We start from the raw sequence: 10,438 nt of genomic DNA, 5'->3' as shown, positions 1-10,438 counted from the left end.
TGATTAGGGGTGGAGGAAGGGCAGTTCAGGTGGGGTCCCTTTATATATAATGTTGAGGTCTCAAATCTTCTCTCTCTTGAAAGCTCTCCCTATCCTCCCATCTGGATACCAATGTCAGACGGGGGTTTGCAATATAAGGTTCCCTGCAAACCTACACAGGAGCCTTTGCATGCAGCTCAGAATCCCTCTGTAGCTTGAGCCTTAATTTCAAGACCAGACTTGCTGCCTTAGATGTGCCTGATGCTTTACAGAAAGATCGAGATTTCCCCACCTGGAAGAACTTAAAAGTTGCAAAGAGAATGGGTAACAAAACTGAGAGGTAGGAGGGGCCAATCTGATTAGAGGCTCACTGCTGAGGCTTAAGGCATGTGTCTAGTGGGTGATGAAGGGTAGTGTAGTTAAAATGTTTGTTTTTTTTAAAAATGTATAAAAGTGAAATATGCAACGCAGGCTGTGTTACCTGGGAGCAAAAGGTGGCTTGCAATGCAAATCCTTTTCTTTTTACTCTATTGAAGGGAGTTCCCAAGAAAATAAAAATTCCATCTCTGGAAATTTCAGTCCCAAAGGTGAAATTTTCAGAATGGGGTGTGTGTGAAATGAGGATTGGGTTAAAATGAAAGCTTCCCTGTAAGCGTCCCTCCAGATTTTGAACTTGGGCAAGCTGTAGTACTAGTGCTGTAGCACAGAGAGCACCCCAGTGGTTTGTAGCACTTGTCTGTTTGAGAGCTGAGTAGGTTACCCAGGCGCTGTGGGCATTAGAAACACCATAGGAAAAGGGAGTGAGGGCTGGGAATGTTACTCCAGAGTATTTCCATGGGGTACCAGCCAATTTACATTAGTGCCAGAAGAATTAGTCCCTGTGAGCCCAAGATGTTGTACTGGGGCTCTGTTGCTTCTGCAGCAGAAGCAATTCAATGCCTCAGAAGCATTATTATTCTTTATTGTATTAGCACCAAGGAGCCTTAGACAGGCATGGCTGCCACCTGTCTCACGTGCTAGCCTGCTAGTGCTGCCTGTTGAGAGAGAGAAGAGAGCACGTTCTGTTCCCATCGTGGGGTAAGTAGTGCTTGGATTGCAGTGACTGAAGGGGAGGATGATCCCTCAGTAATGGAGGGATGGAAGCGTTATTGCTCAGACTTCGTGACCTCACCAGACAGTTAAAAATAGAATGTGGAGCAAAGCAGGGAGGTTACAAAAGTGAGGGGCTCTGTCACTTGGCCTAAAGAAAGTCTCCTTTAGCTAACAGTAGTAATAGGTCCCATATCTGCTCTGTGGACCAACCACAAGGGGGGAAACATTCCTCAGACACATAAAGCAAGTCAATCATGCTAAACCTGCAGTCAGCGCAAGCCTAAACTTGGGACTGTAGCACTGTATTGACTCAGCAACTCATGGGCCAGCCTTGCAATCTCCTCACCCTGTCCTGGGAAGAAGAAAATAATCACCAGACCAGATGAAGGCCCTATATTGGGCAGTGGCACCGAAGCAGGAGCTAACTCATATCCTGATTTAACTCTCTTCTACTCCAACAGCTAAGGCCCTGAATGCTGGGCTATTTATAGCAATCTACCCTCAGGTTAAACCTAATACCCTCTCAATGGGGAAAAATGGATGAAAACAAGGACCCAGTTGTGCTCCCTTTGAAGTCAATAGTAGTTTTGCTTTTGACTTTGGGCCTCATGTCTGTGGGATGCTTGACTGGGAATGGTGGAGTGGGAGCAAAGAGACATTCCCATTATGTACATGCTGAGATCTCAGTTTCCCCCTACTGAACGTTTCCCCCCATGCTGCCCTTGGGGATACCAATGGCTGAACTGGGACCAGCCTTGGGTTGTAATAGGGAGCCAAAGGTAAATGAAGTTCCTGGCTAACATCAAGATAGTGGCCTTTACACGCAACTCTAGGTCAGAATCCTAGAGGCAAGTGCTTTAATTCTAAAACTGGCATCAGATCTGTGGCTGGGATCCTTGCAGTGCAGGATTCTGCTGCCTTTTAGAATATGTGGTGGCCTCAACTATTCAACCTGCTAGAAAGTAGGGCATTTAATATCTGATGAGAACTCTGTGGTGGGACTACACTCTGCCATGCAGGAGTGTGGACTCAATGCTCCCCTAAGTCTTCTCCATCTCTTTACTGTGATCCTAAAACCTCATGTTAGAAGCACTTGAGTTTTACATTTTTGGAGCTGGGGTGAAATTTTCCCCTTTGGCCACATGGTGGCACTGGCTGCACGTGTGAATTAGGACAAGCCTATAGACAGGAGGCACATTTCAGTGCAGGAATTTGTTTAAAAAAACCAAAACTCTGTCATTTTCAATGGGGGTTTTAAACTGGAGATTAGAATCACCTCCATTTGTTGCTATGGAAACACCCAAGAGAAAGAAAACTACCTTATTATTATTCACACTGATGAAATCTCCTCGGGTGTGCTCGGTGCTGTGTTCCTGTTACTGGTATTGGTGGATCTGGGGTGAAGGGGCTGACCCTCTGCTGGAAAGTCACCCCTTTGAGCGTTGATAGTCTCTGGGCCCAGCTGTGTGTGATATGATCCCTTGGTGCAAGCGCTTTGTTCTCATTTATCTCAGTCCTCTCCTTTTTGGAGGATACACAGATTCACTGGACTGCAGACAACTTCTGTTCACAGAGCCACTCTTCTGATGCAAAATCATCTGCGGGAGCAGCCTGGCTTTGAGTCACTTCTGTGCCAAGGCTGATGATAGATTGTTTTTGCAGAGTTGCAGTGTTGGTGAAATAAGCAAGATGCCTGCTATCTGGGGCTAGAACCTGCCCAGCTGTGGGGGAGGGGAGGGGAGAGAGAGGATCTGATATTCTAAAGGGCCTTCTCCTTTTGTTGGTGTCCTTTAGGTTTTCAGCCTGTCCATTTATCCCTCAACTTTTTCTTCCTTCGCTCCGACCACCGTGCCAATGATTCTCAAATCTATCTTTCCACCCTTGACCTCTCTTACATCCCTGGCTCTTTCTGCCCTCTCCTCCTGAATGACCGACCTCCTTCAGCTCAACATTTCCAACCCTGAACTACCCCTCCTTTCCTGTAGTCCTCCTCCGTTTCCTCTTTTTTCATCACTGTTTAGAAGTCCATTTTCCTTCTCACCTCAGTTTTGGGGTCCTGTTTGACTCTTCTTTCCCCCCATATTCAGCGTCTCACTAAACCCTGCTGCCTTTTTCCTCTCTCAGACCTGGCTGGTAAGCAATTTTTTTTCTAGTGAAAAAATGGACAAATTTTTAAAAATGTCATTTTAAAAAAACTTTTCTTAAATGTCAAACAACTGAAATTTGGAGGTGCTTTGAAACCCTTGAATGAAAGACGCCATATAGACGGGCTAAGGTTTATGACGATGGTAGTGCTGCCCCACTTCATTTAGGGGAATTTGATCAGTGCCATTGGGTCAGTTTGTCCCTTCTTTACATGGGACTCCTCTTATAAGAGGGCTTTGGGTGGAGCAGTGTCTCGTGGGGGGAACTCATGGAGTTTTCAGGACCCAGTGTGGGTTTTTTCCACCCAGGGGATGGTCTGGCTGTTCCCTTTAATTTACATTTAAATCTGTGTAGATCAAATGCTGATGACTTATGTTCAGCTGAGGGGCACGTGGAGATTGTATCTTAGGTGAGTTTTGAACTTCTACCATTCATTTGCCGACTTCCCTCCTGGTCTGCTCTGCAGATCACATCCCACCAGGCATACAGCTGGGCAGGTTCATGCCCCAGGAGAAACAGACAATGAAATGGTGGCTTTTTTATGAAGCTTATTCATCTGTGATGCAGCCCCCATCGGAGGACAGAGCTGAAAAAGGGCCTGATGCAGATCTCACTCATCAGAGATTGAACACCAGGCAGGATTCTGTGCCTCTGTGTGAGCAGCACACGGAGCCTGTTGCTAGACTTGTGAGGAAGATGACGGTCACCACTGTAGCCCTTGGGCTGGACCTAAGGACTGGTTTTGCTGTAATGAATGAAAATAAACAATTCTCTCAGTTGGATGTGCAGGCTCCCAGGCAGTGTGAAACTGGAGGACAGTTGGAATCCCAGAGGGAGCAGGATCTGGGGACAGTCAACTTTGCTGCTCTGACTGAAAACCTCTTTGAGGCAAATCCCATTGTGGAGGAAATGCTGCAAAACAAATCCTTCCTGGTCTTCTCTGACTACTGCTGTTTTAATCAGGAGCAGGCGTGGGAAAATTCTTCCCTTTGCAAGCCCTGCATACAAGCACCATCCAGACTTCAGAGCTGGCACTCACACTGATATCAAAGAGAAGGAGTGCAAGGACCCGGTGATCTTACGGCACTACTGGCCCTCCCTCTGTTGTCTGGTCCTGAGAAGGAAGGGTTAAAGTTTGCCAAACAACTTGGCTGCATTACTGTGGACCTAATGAGTGAGACCTTGTTTTCACTTCTAAAAAATGTGCGTGTTTTACCTCCTGGAAACTAATGTGCATTAGCTATCCTGAGGTAAAATGCCATGAAGACAAGGCACTTGAGTTTTACCATGAAGTCAACCCCAAGCAGGGGTATAGGACTGACCTCAGTGAGTTTGCCTCATGATAAAATGGAAGTGCCTTGCTTTTACCTCAGAATAGCTCATGTGTGTTTGCCTGAGGTAAAAAAAACATACCATTCTGGCAGTGAAGACAAGGGCTGAGAGTCCCATTCCACCCCATTTTCTTTCCAAATGCCATTCAAGGAAGTATCTTAATTTGCAAACAGCTCCATTAGTATCCCCTCAAATGCCCTAGGGGTGTTCCACTACTTGGGCCTGGTCCTGCTTTCATTGCATCAAAGAAAATTTTGCCATTCAGTGGGAGCAGGATCATGCTGTGTGTGGGTGGAGAATGAATTTGTGTGTGCATTAGCTAAAATTTGCAAAGCTGGGTACATATGAGAGGTGACCAGGAAGGGACTCCTTAAAAAGGCAGGTTTGTCCTTTTTCTGCCTTTTTTTTTATGGCAGACAAGGAAGGCCATAAAAGTAATTGTTTTTAAAAACTATTAATAAACCCTTCTTTTGTTTTGTTTTTGGTCTTATTTTTTTAACCTTGAAAACCACAGGAATGTCAAGTGTAGTCTTCTCTGGCTTTGCTAGAAGAAATCTTGAGGTGATCAGAGTGTGTGTAGTGCGAACTCTTGCCCTCCACTGAAGGGAGAGTGATGTTGGACCTTTAACAGAAACATCTTCTCTCTAAAATAATCATTAGTTAGTGGAGTCCAATGGGTGTTAACAAAACAGACAGCAGAATTTAAAATGCCCATCTTCCCCTCTGGTGGTCAGTTTTCAATCTCTTGACTCTTTTAATATCATTTCACTAATTCTCCAGTAACTATAGAATCTTCCCCTACGACCTGAAGTAAAAAAGAAATCTATGTTCGTGTAACTCTTATGTAAAACATCTCACCCATATGGATTTTGTTAATCTTTAATAAAAGTTAGTGACTTAAAACAAAGCAAAAACCAACTTTCAGGACTTTCTTATGCACCATAAAGAACCAAACAAGGGTATGTCCCCTTTTTTGCCCCCATTGAGGGTTATGTTGAAAGTACAGCATCTCCATTTTTGTTTAGGCATCTGAATAAAAGTGGCCTGATTTTCAGAGGGGCTGAGTATCTACAACGCCCATTGACCCATCTGCAAACCAGACTACTGGCTTAGGTGCCTAAATATGGATTTAGGTGCCTAGCTTTCAGCAGCCAAAGGATAGAACCCAGGAAGTCTGGCCCCAGTTCTGACCATTCAGGTTCATACAGTGTCATTTCAGACAATAATTCAAGACAATATAATTGTGGCTGTCTAGCCATTGACTGAATTTTCCGATGGAACAGACTGACTAAACCAGTTCCCCTCAACAAACCCTAGTCTCCAACAAAGGATGACAGGTTTCAGAGTAGCAGCCATGTTAGTTTGTATCCGCAAAAAGAACAGGAGTACTTGTGGCACCTTAGAGCCTAACAAATTTATTTGAGCATAAGCTTTTGTGAGCTACAGCTCATTTCCATCAGATGCATGCAGTGGAAAATACAGTGGGGAGATTTTATATACACAGAGAACATGAAACAATGGGTGTTACCATACACACTGTAACGAGAGTGATCAGGTAAGGTGAGCTATTATCAGCAGGAGAGAAAACAAACCTTTTGTAGTGATAATCAAGGTGGGCCATTTCCAGCAGTTGACAAGAACGTGTTCTCTGTGTATATAAAAATCTCGTATTTCACTGCATGCATCCAATGAAGTGGGCTTCATGAAAGCTTATGCCCAAATAAATGTGTTAGTCTCTAAGGTGCCACAAGGACTCCTGTTCTTTTAAAAAAGGAGGAGACTCACAGAAACTGGAGAAGAAATTAAAACCCTGAATAAAAATATCCTCTGCTTTAAATGTTTAGAACAAGATTGCTCCTCTAGCCTCAGCAGCTTTTGTGCACTGGTTCAAGTGTCTTTTAAAAAATGAGCTTTATGAAACAGATCAGCAGGGGCTCTTTAGCTACTTCAGTGCTGTAACTACAGCTCATTCCAGCATAATTCCTTTGCCTCTCCCTTCAGTACCTTGCCATTCATTTTAATTTTGCAGGACCAGTGAGCTGCATTTCTCCTGTGTGGATGCAGCATGTGTTTCCAAGACAGATCCCCCATGAGGGTTCCGCTCGTACAGAATTCCTAGCGTGAAGGATACTGGCTGAGGGCCTGAGCATGCCAGGTGCTGCGGCTGCCTGAAATGAATGGGAGGTGAGGATGCTCAGATTCAGGTCAGAAGGATATTTGTTTTGTAACTTGGCATTCGGCCCGTAGGCATGGATCTGCCATCTGTCTGGATTCAAGAATCCTTCATTATCATGATATTGTCTATGCTCCATGGCAAATTTGCAGCCTAGACACAAAAGGATGCACACATCTCTAATGTGTTGGGGGTGGGGGGGAGGAAGAGGAGTTCTAGGGCCACGCATCTGGAGGTGGATGTATTTTTGCTGACTCATGCTGAGGTTAGATGAGATATGTCCAATTAGCTCTACTCTAGGAATTTAGAAGGGCTGGATTCCCCCTCTCTTAATGGCAGAAGGCATGAGAGGCAAAGACAGAGAGGGTCTGTAAGGAAATTCGAAAACAGCAACACTTGAGAAGAAAGGTTAGGTTATGAGTTATGTTATTTCAGTTACCAATAAGGCCAAACCCCAGGTAGAGGGTAAATATGGACTTTATAAAATGGGGCTGTACTCTGTTTGGAGCAGGGTGGGAACTCTACCTGTTCAGAGTTACCTTAAGGCAAGACCTACTCTTATGAAGTCAAGGAATATTTTACATAGCAACAGTCTGAAGAAATGAGGATAGATCAGTGATTAAGGCTTATAAATATCAAAGAGGTGGGTGATAGTAGCAGATGAAGTCACAAAGCTCGTACTAAGCCAAATGTGAATACTGGCATGATAAAACCCTTACTGCCAACTTTCCTCCCAGCATGCTTAAGATTTGATGACTCAGGGGCATTAGCAGAGCAGCAAGCTAGGAATAGTTTGGGGGTGCTGTGTGTCAGGATTGAGAGGCACTGCGACAGCTATTGGGGTAGCCCTAGCATGACATAGGAAAGGCTCCTGCTGCAAGCTGGGATTGAAGGGTACTGACAGAAGTGTGAGTATATCCAAAGCTGGAATAACAAGGTATGGCAGAAGTCAGGAATGTGGTACATTGTGTATGGTGAAAATGTATATAGGACCTGCCAGCACTATACCTGTACCAACTCTTCTTATCACAAATAGTGAATTCAGCCACAAACTTTAGGAATAATAATGGTGGCAAAGATGGTCTTTGATGAGCTATTTACTGGTCACTAGCGTTGAGGGGAATGGAGGTGCCCCGATGATGGCTCTGGTTTTCCATTCCAGACTGGCATGCTTTGCCAATGGAAACTTGCCACCAGCTCTGCAGGTGGTTCTCATGAAATAAGACATGGACGCAGGTAGCTGCAGAAGTGGCTGTTTGAGAACCTAAAAGTTCACGATACTTTCATTGCCAGTGCACCCATCAGAAGAAAAGACGCTTCAAGAGCTGTGGCTAAGTGCCACTCCCTCCCCTGGGGTGACGGAGTCAGCACCAATAAGTCCAACAGTAAGTCTCTAATTCCAACAAGGTGTTTTGGGGCTCTCATAAATGTTAATGGAGAATTTGGGCTTGGTCTACACCAGGAACTTATGGTGGTAGAAGTACGTCACTCAGGGGTGCGGAAAATCCACACCTCTGAGCGATGTCATTATACCGAGCTGACCCCTGGGAGAGCTTCTCTTGTTGACATAGCTACCGCCTCTTGGGGAGGAGTACCACCTCTGCTAATGTGAGAAGCTCTTCACTGAGCACTACAGTGGTGCAGCTGGACCAGTGCAGCACTGTAAGTGTAGACAAGCCCTAAGTATGTGTCTTCAGAAACTTGCAAGGAAACATCTTGTGTTGCTGTTGTGCATAACAGTGTCTGGATTCCCCAAAAAGCCAACAAGTTGTTGTATCACTAATCTATCATGCCCCTAAAGGCACGTCTACACAGCAAAAAAAACCTGCGTCAGCAAGTCTCAGAATCCGGGTCAACTGACTTGGGCTTGTGCTATGGGGCTAGAAACAACAGGGTAGACGTTCCCCACTTGTGCTGGAATCCAGGTTCTCAAATCTGCTGAGGGCTCCAGGCCAAGCCCGAGCATCTTCGCAGCTATTTTTAGCCCCATCCTGTGAGTCAATTGATCCAGTGTGATTAAGTGAGAATTTTCTGTAATATTTTAACCCCCTGTGTGCCTCAGTTTCCCTTATATTTCACATGGCTCCCTAAGGCAGGGGGAGGTGATGGAAAAGACTGCTGTCAGGGCAGGCTACGAGAATAGGTATGAATGACGCCTAGCTGTCTGAGCCTGAATGAGTCATTAAAGTGGACCGACCCCATATCAGTGGAGAATCTGAGAAGACCAGGGCAAATCCAGTTACCAGGACATTTATACCTGGTAACCAACGACCTAGAGGGAGACAGATTTCCCCACCTCTCAGCAGGGAAGACCCTGAGCAAAGACACCAGCTGGAGAACAAAGGACTGGGAAGTTGTAAGATGGGGAGGGGTGGGTGGCTGGGAGAGAAGAGTTGGCTGTCAGAAGGAGTCATGTTTCAGAGTAGCAGCTGTGTTAGTCTGTATTTGCAAAAAGAACAGGAGTACTTGTGGCGCCTTAGAGACTAACAAATTTATTTGAGCATAAGCTTTCGTGGGCTACAGCCCACTGCATCGGATGCACAGAATGGAACAGATAGTAAGATGATTATATATATATATATATATATATACACATACACACACACACACACACACACACACACACGAAAAGGTGGAAGTAGCCATACCAACTGTAAGAGGCTAATTAATTAAGATGAACTATTCTCTCACGTGCAACCTGACTAAGGAGGTCAGACTGACAGAGACAGGACTTGAACAATGGGGTTTGCTACAGCTTGGCTGGGCTAACCACAATGACCTGCTTTAACCTTCCTTTCTCTACAGTAACCTGACGACTTCCAGTGCTGTGTTCCAGTTCACTAATAAACATGACTGTTTTGACAAAGCTATGTGGGTGTCACTGCAAATGCTTGGTGAGGTACACTCTTCAGGGATTAATGCACAAGTCTCTTCCAGGAACCTGGCTCAGTTAGACTCACTGAAAAGAGCTCACGGCATGAAACAGGAGTGGTGGAGCCTGAGAAGTTCAGTCTAAGGAGGTGGTGAGGCTGTGTGGAAGGAAGAGTGAGACCCTTGGAGGTCTGGCACACTCCTAGAGACTGCTCCGTAGCTGGGAGTGAAGCACTGATCCTGTGGTTCTGCAACTCTGAGACTTGTGGCTGTGTTTTTGTTTTGTAGTGTAGTGTAGATGTATCCTAAGTGGCTTGTCCTCTGGATTTATGATTAGTAACACAGCAGATGTAGTGAACTAAATAGACCTAAGACGTCCTGATGAAGGACAAAACAAGTTATCTATCAGCACAAGGAATATCAACACTGAGGGCTTAACCTCCTCCCCCTTAACACACATACCTATTGCAGATGCTTTCTAGTGTTTAGGTTTTGCATGAAACCATACCCTATGCTCTGTACATTTTGCTATGTCCACTGCATCCCACTTGTCACCAGAGTCTGTTATTGTTTGAAAAAAGTAAATCAAGTTAGTTTGCAACCTTTTATTCTTGTGTATGCCCCAGGAGCTGAGCATGTAACTCTTCAGGCCAAGAACCTGATGGTTTCTTCTAGTGTTTTATGTGGTGCCAAGGTAAAATTAACAGTCTTGCAACTTCCTGGCTTTACCCTCCCTACTCTGCACCCTCTTTTGGGGATATTTAAGGGAGACTTTAATCTCTGGTATATATATTGGGAAGTGTTTGCACCTTGAGCTGCTATTAAAAACTATTAAAGTGGGGAAGG

General features: G+C 45.0%; 1 long non-coding RNA gene across 1 annotated transcript; it reads left to right on the top strand.

The window, feature by feature from the left end:
- Window positions 1-6,714: 6,714 nt before the first annotated feature.
- Window positions 6,715-9,567, top strand: LOC141984143 (uncharacterized). Its single transcript, XR_012638664.1, has 3 exons — window positions 6,715-6,732; window positions 8,015-8,106; window positions 9,527-9,567. It is a non-coding gene; the product is annotated as an uncharacterized LOC141984143 (long non-coding RNA).
- The last annotated feature ends 871 nt before the right edge of the window (window positions 9,568-10,438 follow it).

This window comes from Natator depressus, chromosome 3 (genome assembly GCF_965152275.1).
Source record: "Natator depressus isolate rNatDep1 chromosome 3, rNatDep2.hap1, whole genome shotgun sequence".
Lineage (NCBI taxonomy): Eukaryota > Metazoa > Chordata > Testudines > Cheloniidae > Natator > Natator depressus.
The sequence above is the reverse complement of the archived record's forward strand: the minus strand, read 5'-3'. Positions and strand labels throughout refer to the sequence as shown.